The sequence below is a fragment of the Pongo pygmaeus genome, chromosome 3 (genome assembly GCF_028885625.2).
Source record: "Pongo pygmaeus isolate AG05252 chromosome 3, NHGRI_mPonPyg2-v2.0_pri, whole genome shotgun sequence".
Taxonomy (NCBI): Eukaryota; Metazoa; Chordata; class Mammalia; order Primates; family Hominidae; genus Pongo; species Pongo pygmaeus.
In genome coordinates this window covers 8802114-8815847 of record NC_072376.2, presented here as the reverse complement: position 1 = coordinate 8815847, position 13734 = coordinate 8802114, and the positions used below count along the sequence as shown (strand labels likewise).

Genomic DNA, 13734 nt, shown 5'->3' with positions numbered 1-13734 from the left:
TTCCCTTCATCTACACATTCAGCAAACATCTGTCAAACACCCAAGAGACAGACATGATTTGCTATGGCGGAAGCAACAGTGAGAAAAAGAGACAAAATGCCTGCCCTCAAGGAGCACAATGAACAAGCAAAAGATAAATGCAAAGATGATGATGCAATCCATGGAAATAAATAAACATGAGGCTGTGATCGAGAATAAGATAGTGGTGGAGGGACCCCCCCGCCCTTTTGCCTAATTAAATACATGCTCATGTCTCATGCCCATTCCTGGAGAAGTCTCTTTTCAATTTTTTTTTTTTTTTAGAAAACACATCCCATGTGGTGAGACTACAGGCTTGCATAGATACTTATGCTGGCTACCTGGTTGGGCTGTGTAGAAGGGGAGAAAGGCACCATTGCTTCTTTATCCTATACTGGGAGCCAAGCTCATGTGAAGCAAATTACCCATATCCTTGTGTGCCTTGAAATCTTTCCAAAGCTCAGGGGCATTTCCAAGAGTGGGAACAGTCTAAGCATGGGTGGGCACCAGGAATTCCCAGGGAGGACACAGTAGAGCAGTCAGTCAGGCTAGTTTGGAAGTCCTGGATCCTGCTCCGCAGAAACATTGGGAGTCTCACTCCACCTCTCTGGCCTCTGTTTCCCCACCTGAAATATTGGGTTGGGGCTGGCCTAGGGGGTCCCTAAGATATTTTCTGCCTCTAACTTTTGCAGTGTCTCTGGATACAACAGGAGGAAAATTCCTTTGCTCTTTCAGTTCAGACCAATGATTCCTGATAATTTGATCTTCCTTGCCCAAGATCAACAATGTCCGATGCCATATCTGATGACATTTTATCACTCCTTTTCTAAAATAATTAGAAACCCTACAAAGGGAAAACCTTTCAAGAACACATAGAAAGTGCTCAATAAATTTTAACTATTTTTATTATTACTGCCCAATGAAGGAGAACGTTAATCTTGTGCTCAGGGCTGGTTTTCTTGACTCAGTGGACCTCAGATGCTGATGGCTCCTTGAAGACAGAAGTTGAATCAGCTTTCTGCCACCATTGATGCCCCAGCATAGGTTCCTGGCACGTAGTCCGTTCCCAGCAAACACTGAGGGGATTAATGACAAGCAGAAGAGGAATCGCCGTAATCATTGATATTGATTGGGCCTTTGCCAATATGGTTTGGCTCTGTGTGCCCACCCAAACCTCATGTCAAATTGTAATCCCCATGTGTCAGGGGAGGGACCTGTTTGGAGGTGATTGGATATGGAGGTGGTTTCTTTTATGCTGTTCTCATGATAGTGAGTGAGTTCTCATGAGATCTGATGGTTTAAAAATGTATGACATCTCTGCCTTCACTTTCTCTCCCCTGCTCCGCCACAATAAGATATACTTGCTTCCCCTTCCCTTTCCACCATGAGCATAAGTTTCCTCAGGCTTTTCCAGCCATGCAGAACTGTAAGTCAGTTAAGCCTCTTTTCTTCATAAATTACCCAGTCTCAGGTAGTTCTTTACAGCAGTGTGAAAATGGACTAATACAGCCACACATTAAATACATTGCTAAACATTATCTCATTTAATCCCCAGTACAGACCTAAGAGGCAGGAACTCCTGTTCTATCCTCATTTTATATACAAGAAAATGAAGAGCCAGAGATACGACTTACCTGTGGTCACACAACTTGGAAGTGGAGAGGTGGGAATTTAAACTGGGTTAAACCTTGTGACTAAGAGAAAATATATCTAAAGGATTAAGTGACATATGGACACACTTGTGGAGATTTTTAAGGAGATCTCTAGGATTAAGTGACATATGGACACACTTGTGGAGATTTTTAAGGAGATTGGGGGGGCTTTAGAAATTGATGATAGTGGTTCCATTAGAATAATTTTAATAAATATGAATTAAGGAAAAGTTTGGGCTGTGCCCTTTATTTCTTTTATGTAAAAATGAAATTACAATTGAGCTTTCTCTTGGTTACTTGGGCAAGAGTTAGTGCCAGTGGTCTTAGCTACTAGCCTGGTCACCTCCACATGGTAATAATTTGCCATGTGCCAAGTAAGCACTATCAAGGTTTCGACTTTACAGAGATTTTAAATAGCTCATTAAGTGAGATTATAGGCAAGGAAACTGAGGTCTAGAGAAGGACCAAAGCCTCCCACCTGGTGGTCAGCAGAGCCACAGGAGCCCACTGAGAGTCAGGGTGAGTCAAGGCTCTGCAAGGAGCCCCCAGAAAGCATCTGCCATACCTCCTCATCCCTGGTTGCTTAGCAGCCTCCCCTGCCTCCCTACCTAGGAAGCACATGCCTGAGGAGGTGGGTGTCTAAGCCCCTCTCAGAAATGACAGGACAGACCTTGCATACATCCTGTGAGGGGAAGAGCTTCCTGTGTGCACTCCAGTGCCACCCGTTCCAACAGACTGCAGGGCATGAGTTCTAATTGCTGATATATCTTGGCTGTTGTCATGGAACACATCTGTTTGGGAGCCTGTGCATTTTCAAATTCTCAAATGTCTCTCCTAGAGAAAGGGCAGAGGAGACAGTCTCTTACCTGACTCCGGATCTCTTGGTTTCGGAGCCAAGTCTATCATTTACTGTTTGTGCCACCTTGAGCAAGTCACTCTCTACCCTGGGTCGCAAATTCCTCACCAGTTAAATGCAGTTAGAATAACTGCCTCCCAAGATAGTTCTTACATCAACTAGTAGAGTCTGCAAATGCCTAGCACAGGACTTGACATGTAAATGTCGGATGGAAATGGATGAATGAATGGATGAACAAGATTAAGTCTATTGACATAAACAAAGCAGAATGGCCATGAAGAGTTTTCAAAATGATTATATTTCAATAAAAGAAGAGAGCTATTTTTAAACCTGGTGCTTAACAGAAAATTTATTTAAAGGATTAAGTGACATATGGACACACTTAAGGAAATTTCTAAGGGGGTTTATAGATATTTTGAAGGGCTTCAGAAATTGATGATCGTGGTTCCATTGGAAGCACTTTAATAAATGTGAATTAATGAAAAGTTTGGGCAGCTGCCCTTTATTTCTTTTATTCAAAAATAAAATTAAAATTGAACTTTTCTAGGGTATGTGGGAAAGAGTTAGGAAATAGAGAGGAGGGAGAAAGGGCCTAAAGATAATATGTAGGAAACATTGCTGGAAGCAGAAATAACAAAGCTGGCTTTAGAGAAATACCACAGGTGCGCGTTGCTAAGCACAGTCTCATTTAATGCACAAAACAAAACTAAGTAGGAACTATTGTTATCTTCATTTCATAGATGAGAAAACTGAGAACCATAGATACATGTGGTCACATAGCTAGTAGGTAAAGTGATGGGAATTTATATCAGGTTCATCTCTGGAGAAAGAAAGGTAGCAGATTGTTCCTCACTATAGACACCAAGGAGCTGTTGCCACAAGACGGCTTGGTTGTTAGACCAGCTGAGCTGGAGCACAGATTCACAGAGAACAGAGATCTGGAGGAAAAGACAATTTTCGAAAAGTAATTCTTATATGAAGAAGCGGAGCTTGAGCACAGATTCACAGAAAACAGAGATTTGGAGGAAAAGGCAATTTTCAAAAAGTAATTTTTATATGAAGAATGTGCATAATTCAATTCCTTTTCACTTGAACATAACTAAATATAACTATTAGGAATTTACCAATGAGGTGGAAGAATATTTCTTTGCTTATGAACATTTCTGAAGGAAAAATAATGGCATTATTAATGAAGTAGATAAATGTCTCAAAATTATTAGGAATATTTTTAGGATATCTACAGAATTTTTTAAATTACTTGGCAAGTTTTTACATAGAATACTCAATTAATCAGCACATATTTTCTATTTTCCTGGCAAGAAGGGAGAAAAATGAATGGGGGAAGGAGAGATGGGGAGAAAGAAAGAGGGGAATAAAATAATTTCAAGGTGAGGGACATATACCTCAATCCATATCACCTCTTGATATTCTGTAAAGAAAGGAGTCAGAGGGACTTTTTTTTTTTTTTAACTAAATCTGGCTCTTCCACCAAGTTTCATGATCTTGAGCAAATACATTTCCCCCTCTGAGCTTCATTTTCCTAACCTGTAAAATAAGAGTTTTTATTTCACCTAGAGTCCTAGGCAGTATCCTAGGATTCTGTGCCTCAAATGCATGGATTCAAATCTGGTTTCCTTTTCTACAGTGCATGTGCTACTAAGGCAAGAGCAACTATATGTTATTGGGGAAGCCCTTTTCTGCCAAAGCAAATTGGCGGGCAAACCACCCACTCAGGAAAAACAGTTAGTCAACCAGTGTGGCTCAGTGTCCATGGGATCCAGGAGCCAGGAAGCTTACTCAGATCACAGGATTATGCTTCTTCTGAATAATCATCATCATCATTAAAAGCTATTGAGTGTTCATCACACCTCTGACACAGTTCAATGTGTATTATCTGCATTAGGTCCTTTAAGCTTTGCAATAACCCCATAAAATCAATTTCAGTGTCCTTGCTTTACAGAGGACGAAAGTCGAGCCAGAAAGGTGAACTAATGTGCCCAAGGTCACACAGAGCCTGCAAGTGGCAGAGCCAAGACTCTAACCCAGATGGTCTGATTCAAGCAGCATGCTCCAAACTATAGTATCAGACCCCCACCCAGGCCCCTAACTATAGTGTTATACCCTCACCCCAGGCCCCTAACTTTAGGGTAAGACCCCCACTCCACCCTCCTAATTAGGGTGTGGGACCTCCACCCCATGTTCTTAACCCTAGTGTTATACCCCAACTCCTGAAACTAGTACTTAGGTGTATATGATATAAAGATTTTCTTCACTGTTGTTATTAGCAATGGCTACCTGATTATTGCAATAGTCACTGAGAAGTTAAACACTTAAGGAATAGATGGCAGTAGCAAAGATTCTTGTTACCTTCCCCAAATCCCCTTGTCCACACCCTTTTGTGATTCCTGGACAGACCTGCAACTGCTCCTGTATGTGGCTTTTTGCCTGAGGACTTCCCCAGCCTTCTCAGCCTACACCGTGGCAGGCCAAAAGCACTGCTCAAAGTGTAACACTCAGTGAGTGACTGATGAGACATGGTGGATAAATAACCCAGCCCTCCTGCCCCTCAGATTGGCTAAGTCTGAGATGTGTTTTCCACAGTTTCCCGAGGATCCCAGTTGGATTAAGATGTGGCTGCCCATGGTGGTGTTGCTAATAACATACCCCTTGTCCACCTCCTTCACTTTCCTGCACTCTTTCCTGCATTTCCTGGGATCAACTGGCACATAAACTGCTTCTCAGGGTCTGCTTCTGAGGCAATCCAGAATAGGATACTCAAACAAGATAGCAAAGAAGACTCTAATAAGATAACAAGATGAGTGGACCCACATACATAATTATTTGGGGCTAATTTTCAAAGTTTAAGCTATATTGGACTGTTGGGCAACATATATTGAGAACTGTGATATGGAGAGGACCCTGTGCAAGATACATTGGATACAGACATGACACCTTCCCTATCTTTCTGTTCTTTTGAAATGAGAGGTGCCGTCAAAAAGACATGGTCAGAAGACCCAACTTCATGTCCTATCTCTTCCAGTCACAAGAAGGACTAGTAATTGCGCAAGGCCCTCTATTTCCTGAAATTTCAGTTTCCTAATCTGTAATTACAATTCATAATTCATAGTTTGATCATGAAGAAAGATTTGATGAGATAAGGTGTGCCAAGTATTTTTATGAATAAAAAAGTCCACAAAAGTAAAGGTCTCAAACCACAGAATTTTAAAGAAGGCACTCTCTTGGCAAAATCCTTTATAAGAAGGGATTGTTTTCTCCTGCTCTTCAATTTTGAAGGATATAATTTTCAGATGAGCAGCACCTACACACCTACCACAAGAAATACCAATAACTTACCTTTGAAAAGCTAATAATCAAGTGATTTTAGGTAAATGTGGTCATGCATAGACTTGTTACAGAACCTTCCTCCTGCAAATACCTAAGAAAATGAGCAGGAAAAGAGTCATTAAAAAACAGTAACAATACCAACAAAGCAAACCTTTACACAGATTGAAAAAAAAAAATGGCCAGCAGTAATTAAACAAGGAAATATATCACATACCTAGAAAACTAGCAGCTAATAAAGGATAATTCTAGCATAGGAGATTCTGTCTCCAATCTTTAGAAAACAGCACTGATCCCTCAGAAATAATGCCACATATCTACAACTATCTGATCTTTGACAAACCTGACAAAAACAAGAAATGGGAAAAGGATTCTCTATTTAATAAATGGTGCTGGGAAAACTGGCTAGCCATATGTAGAAAGCTGAAACTGGATCCCTTCCTTACACCTTGTACTAAAATTAATTCAAGATGGATTAAAGATTTAAATGTTAGACCTAAAACCATAAAAACCCTAGAAGAAAACCTAGGCAATACCATTCAGGACATAGGCATGGGCAAGGACTTCACGTCTAAAACACCAAAAGCAATGGCAACAAAAGCCAAAATTGACAAATGGGATCTAATTAAACTAAAGAGCTTCTGCACAGCAAAAGAAACTACCATCAGAGTGAACAGGCAACCTACAAAATGGGAGAAAATTTTTGCAATCTAGTCATCTGACAAAGGGCTAACATCCAGAATCTACAATGAACTCAAACAAATTTACAAGAAAAAAACAAACAACCCCATCAAAAATTGGGTGAAGAATATGAACAGACACTTCTCAAAAGAAGACATTTATGCAGCCAAAAGACACATGAAAAAATGCTCATCATCACTGGCCGTTGGAGAAATGCAAATCAAAACCACAGTGAGATACCATCTCATACCAGTTAGAATGGCTATCATTAAAAAGTCAGGAAACAACAGGTGCTGGAGAGGATGTGGAGAAATAGGAACACTTTTACACTGTTGGTGAGACTGTAAACTAGTTCAACCATTGTGGAAGTCAGTGTGGCGATTCCTCAGGGATCTAGAACTAGAAATACCATTTGACCCAGCCATCCCATTACTGGGTATATACCCAAAGTATTATAAATCATGCTGCTATAAAGACACATACACATGTATATTTATTGCGGCACTATTCACAATAGCAAAGACTTGGAACCAAGCCAAATGTCCAACAGTGATAGACTGGATTAAGAAAATGTGGCACATATACACCATGGAATACTATGCAGCCATAAAAAATGATGAGTTCATGTCCTTTGTAGGGAGATGGATGAAGCTGGAAACCATCATTCTCAGCAAACTATCGCAAGGACAAAAAACCAAACACCGCATATTCTCACTCATAGGTGGGAATTGAACAATGAGAACACATGGACACAGGAAAGGGAACATCACACACCGGGGCCTGTTGTGGGGTGGGGGGAGGGGGGAGGGATAGCATTAGGAGATATACCTAATGTTAAATGATGAGTGAATGGGTGCAGCACACCAACATGGCACATGTATATATATGTAACAAACCTGCATGTTGTGCACATGTAACCTAGAACTTAAAGTATAATAATAAAAAAAAGAAAACATCACTGACCAGAGAAGGAGATTTTATGAACCCTAAAAACTCTCGCTACCACCTTGATTTTATGGGGGAGACAGAATGAGCAGGTGCGTCAGCCATTGCAGAGAAAGATCAAGAAGATACCTTCCCCCCAAGCAGCCCTCTGAAAGGGTCCTGGGGATTGCCACTTCCTAAGACTATGTCCTAATTTGAGGAAACCAGTTAAAGGCCACTGGAGTAGAATATGCCCCTGACCACATGGAATGGGTTCTGGTGCATGTCACTTTACAAAATCTAAGAAGAGAGAGAGAGAAGAACCCAGATCCTCCATAAAGGGCTGCTGACAGCCCTAACCAATTTTTCTACCCAACCCACCCCTGCCACATTTTCCCTCAATTCATTGAAAACTTACTGAAAGATAGTAGTCAGATCTCAAACTGTGATGTGAAAGCCAAGATAAACTAGAAGATAATAAAAAGAAAAGGTGTCAAAGATGGGTCTTCCACCATATCACAGCAGGTGGAAATCTGGACAAAGTAGCTCACTCCAATAAGGATAAGAGAAATGGGGGAAAATGCACAGGGAAAGAGCCAACCTGGGAAACTAGAACAAAGAAGAAAGGAAAGAAAGGGAGAGAAGAAGGAAGAGAGAGATTTCCCAGAGCATACAATATCTATGCAGAAAACAAGAGAACAAAGTCGCTCACGAGATGACCAATAGGAAAGGGAAACAAAGCTGATCCAACACAAGGATAATTGGTGTCGCTAAAGCAAAGAATCCAACATGTAGAATATAAGACATTTTCAAAGGTATAACATAAGAAGTAAATAAAGAGTGGATCTGCAGCTCAAAGGGATATGCTATGTTCTACAAAAAGTCGTTATAGGAAAATCAACACCAGAATATGATTTGGTTCTCTGTCCCTATCCAAATCTCATCTTGAATTGTAATCCCCACATGTCAGGGGAGGGATTTGGTAGGAGGTGATTGAATCATGGGAGTGGTTCCCCCATGCTGTTCTTGTGATAGAGAGGGAGTTCTCACAAGATCTGATGGTTTCAAAGTGGAAGTTTCCCCTGCTCTCTCTCTTTGTCCTCCTTTGATGTGGTAAGATGTGTCTTGCTTCCCCTTTGCCTTCCTCCACGATTGTAAGTTTCCTGAGGCCTCTACAGCCATTTGGAACTCTGAGTCAATTAAATCTTTATTCTTTGTAAATTACTCAGTGTCAGGCATATCTTTATAGCAGTGTGAAAATGGACTAATACAATCAAAAACATCATAGTTAAGTTAATGAATTTCAAAGATAAAGAACAATTTCCTCAGGGCTCTGGGTAGAAAAAGGCAAACACCTAAAAGACAAATATCCCATGTAGCCCCAATCTTCTTCACAGAACATTTAACCTCAAAGCTAAATACCAAAATACAAATGGAGATCATCTCTAGGTGGAAGGCTTAGAGGTAATTTTTGTTTCCTTTTTATACTTTGTCAAGTTGCATGCTTTTAAAAATTTTTTTACATGAGCAAATATTATTTATGAAAGTCAGAAAAAAACAATAAAACTATTTCCATTCTGAAAAATAAAATAAAAATAAAAGAAGGCCTGACTGAAATTCATTCTGTTTCTTTATCAAACCCCATTCTTTCTCATTTTACCTTGGATTGGAAGAAAGAGACCTTGAGAGATTCTTAGGAAATCAGGCCGCCAATGCCTTCAGTAAAAGAGACAAATGAATTGCAGGGTTTGGGAGAGCATTCAGATAAAACTATGAAGATAGCTAAGTTCTTTTCAAGTATTTTAAGTTTTGTTAGTATCTTAGACTTGCTTGGGGCCCACGGGAGTAGTTAAAACTCATGCTGTGGAGTTACCCAGAGTCACTGAGTTTGCAGCCTACTGGTGATGTGCTCTTGAAAAAATTACTTACCTTCCACAAGCCTCAGTTTCTTTATATATTAAATGGAAAAATAATAGCAGTAACTATCATATCATAGTGATAATTAAATAAAATAATATATATATAAAGTGCGTTTTTTAACTTTTATTTTTAAGTTCAGGGGTACATGTGCAGGTTTGTTACATAGGTAAATGTGTTTCATAAGGGTTTGCCATGCAGATTATTTCATCATCCAGGTACCAAGCCTAGTACCTATTTGTTATTAATATTTTTCCTGATCCTCTCTGTTCTCCCACCCTCCAGTAGGCCCCAATGTGTGTTGTTCCACTCCGTGTGTCCATTTGTTCTCGTCATTTAGCTCCCATTTATAAGTGAGAAAATGTAATATTTGGTTTTCTGTTCCTGCGTTTAGTTTGCTAAGGATAATGGCCTCCAGCTCCATCCATGTCCCTGCAAAGGACATGATCTCATTCTTTTTTATGGCTGCATAGTATTCCATGGTGTATATATACCACATTTTCTTTATCCAGTCTATCGTTGATGGGCATCTAGGATGATTCCATGTCTTTCCTATTGTGAATAATGCCGCAATGAACATACACATGCATGTATCTTTGTATTTGTATTCTTTTGGGTATATATCCAGTAATGAGATTGCTGGGTCAAATAGTAGTTCTGTCTTTAGATCTTTGAGGAATGGCCACACTGTCTTCCATAATGGTTGAACTAATTTACACTCCCACCAACAGTGTATAAATGTTCGTTTTTCTCCACAACCTAGCCAGTATCTGTTATTTTTTGAGTTTTTAATAATAGGCATTATGACTGTTGTGAGATGGTATCTCATTGTGGTTTTGATTTACATTTCTCTAATGATCAGTGATATTGAGCTTTTCTTCATATGATTTTTGACCACATGTATGTCTTCTTTTGAAAAGTGTTCATGTCCTTTGCCTGCTTTTTAATGGATTTTATTCTTGTAAATTTGTTTAAGTTTCATATAGATGCTGGATCTTTGTCAGATGCATAGTTTGCAAAAATTTCTCCCATTCTATAGGTTGTCTGTTTACTCTGTTGATAGTTTCTTTTGTTGTGCAAAAGCCCTTTAGTTTAAGTAGATCCCATTTGTCAATTTTTGCTTTTGTTGCAATTGCTTTTGGTGTTCTTGTCATGAAATCTTTGCCTCTGCCTATTTGCCGAATGGTATTGCCTAAGTTGTCTTCCGGGGTTTTTATAGTTTTGGGTTTTACATTTAAGTATTTAATCCATCTTGAGTGTATTTTTCTATATGGTGTAAGGAAGGAGTCCAGTTTCAATCTTCTGCAAATGGCTAGCCATTTATCCCAACAACATTTATTGAATACAGTCCTTTCCCCATTGCTTGTTTTTGTCAGGTGTGTCAAAGATCAGATAGTTGTAGTTGCACAGTCTTATTTCTGGGTTCTCTATTTTGTTCCATTGATCTATGTATCTGTTCTTGTACCAGTACCATGCTGTTTTGGTTACTATAATTCTGTAGTATAGTTTTAAGTCAGGTAGTATGATGCCCCCAGCTTTGTTCTTTTTGCTTAGCATGGCCTTGGCTATTCAGGCTCTTTTTTGGTTCCCATATGAATTTAAAATGGTTTTTTATGGCTCTGTGAAGAATGTCAATTGTAGTGTAATGGGAATAACATTGAATTCATAAATTGCTGTGGGTAATTTTAACAATATTAATTCTTTTTATCAATGAGCATAGAATGTTTTTCCATTTGTTTGTGCCATCTATGATTTCTTTAAGCAGTGGTTTGTAGTTCTCCTTCTAGAGACCTGGTAAAGTGCTTTTCATAATGCCTGTCACAGTTACCATCATCATCTTCACCAGCAGCTACAGAAGCACCATCATCATCATCATTACCATCATCATCTTCTTCATCACCATCACTTCTTGCTAAGAAACCTTGCATATATCACTCCCCTTCTCTAAGCTTCAGCTAACTAATCATAAAATGGGGGATATAATACAGAGGAGTCTTGATGATTATTATTATAGTATCTAACACCTATTGAGTGCCCTTCGTGTGCAAGACTTATACTAAGTGTTTGCATTTAGTAGTAGTTCATTTCATGCTCACAAATACCCCCAGTAGTAAGCTCCTACTATCATCACTTTACAGGTGAGAGAATTCCTTTCTGGAAAGATTTAGCTGAGATAGGACTTAAACCTGATCTTACTAACACCAAAGCCCAAGCTCCAGTCCACTGTGCTTTACCACCTTCTCTGATTGTGAAGATCAAAGGAGATAACAGGAATGAAAACACCTGTGTACAATGGCGTTGTGCAGGCTCCTCATGGTTGCTTAGGGCTTGGTCTGAAGGCCTAGTGAAAGAGAGGATCTGATATCAATGTACCACGAATTCCCTGGCATCCTAATCATTTATTCTTTCATCAATCCTGCAAACACTTACAGAGCACCTGGTATGTGTTCATCACTGTGCTAGGATCAGGAGCCTTAACCAATAAACAAGTCATGGCCTCAAGCTCTGAAGAAACAAAGAGATGTACCAGGAGGCAATTTGTCAGTGTTCTACTGCATTGTACGTTGTTGTACCGCATTCCATTGTACCAGCATCAGAAGTACTGAGTTATCCACAGGTGCTTCCAAAAACACACCCAGGAAAGACACAGAAAGTGAAACATCATCACCTAACCCTGTTCAGGCTTCGGAATTGCTGTGAACTGATTCCCAGTGGTGTTAGCTGCAGGACCAACTGAGTGTGTGACACAAACACTTTCTGACAATGAAATATTCTGCAGACCCAAAGGCTGGTTTCATTACTTTTCAGCATGTAACCATTGTTTCACACAGTTCAATAGATAACTTTAAGATACAGAGTCTAGTATTTTTGTAGTGAACAGCATATCAAATCTTATCAAAATCAACTTCTGAGCATTTAATTTATGTAGGTAAATATTGATGGAGTATCTACTCTGTGGGAAATGCCAGGCAAATGGAAATAGTGCCTGCTCAGTGGGGCTCACAGCGTAGTGGGAGGTGAGGGGACGGTCCATTCCAAGTCGTTTTTGATTTGTTGGAGTGCAAGCCTTGCTGGCAACATAGTGGGGTGATAACAGTGAAAGGTCTGGAGAGATTCAGACTTGAGTTGGCCCTGGCTTTGTGGCTTTGTCACCCTGGGCTGCTTGGTTGGGTCAGCTTGCTAAGTGATTGTGTATGTGCAATGCTTTACCTTGAAAGCTTTACCTCAATGAAACAATTGTCTCCAAATTCAGCCCCTTCCTTTCATCTCACCTGCCGTGATCTGAGCCCCCCTAAACAACTATTGCCTCCTCCCTGGACTGCTCCAACAGCCCACTGCATCCACTGCTACACCCTCCAGGCTTTTCTCCAAACAGAGTGACCTCTGTGAAATGCAAATTGATCACCTCAACTGCTGCATAGCAGCCCAAAGTGATTTTCTTCAACTGCAAACCCCTCTGATCTACAAGAGGCTGCTTCACTGGCCCTGCTCTCATTTGCTACCTCACCCCATGCATCTCTGCCTCCTTCAGGTGTCTGGACAGATTGGCCCCTGTTGTAGACCTTGGCCCAATCTTTTCACCTGTAGGACCTGTGCTGGCCCCTCCCTCCACCCGGCATGATCTTCCCCAGATCTTCAGGAGCCACCTTTCCTTCTTCAATCCACATCTCCACCATCTCCTCCCCAGAGCATCGTTCTCCACCCACTGCCAAAATAGACAGTGCATCTCCTCCAGAATGCTTATCACATTTTGTATTTATATTTATTTATTCATTTGCTCACTCCCCTTTTTAAATTTTTTCATTTCCGTAGGTTTTTTTGGGAACAGGTGGTGTTTGGTTACATGAATAAGTTTTTTAGTGGTGATTTCCAAGATTTTGATGCACCCATCACCCAAGCAGTATACATTCACCCAATTTGTAGTGTTTTATACCTCACCCCCCTCTCACCCTTTCCCCCGAGTTCCCAAAGTCTGTTGTATCATTCTTTATCTTTTTTTTTTTTTTTTTTTTTTTTGAGAGGGAGTTTCACTCTTGTTGCCCAGACTGGTGTGCAATATGCTTGATCTCGGCTCACTGCAACCTCCACCTTCCAGGTTCAAACGATTCTCCTGCCTCAGCCTCCCGAGTAGCCGGGATAACAAGCATGCACCACCACACCCAGCTAATTTTTGTATTTTTAGTAGAGATGGGGTTTCACCATGTTAGTCAGGCTGGTCTCAAACTCCTGACCTCAGGTAATCCACCGGCCTCTGCCTCCCAAAGTGCTGGGATTACAGACATGAGCCACTGCTCCTGGCCCCAGTTGTATCATTCTTATGCCTTTGCATCCTTGTAGCTTAGC

General features: G+C 40.4%; 1 protein-coding gene across 3 annotated transcripts in view; it reads left to right on the top strand.

Annotated features, from left to right (window-relative positions):
• SLC2A9 (solute carrier family 2 member 9) overlaps positions 1-13734 on the top strand; it is a 197940-nt gene that overhangs the window by 173541 nt on the left and 10665 nt on the right. The window lies entirely within an intron of this gene.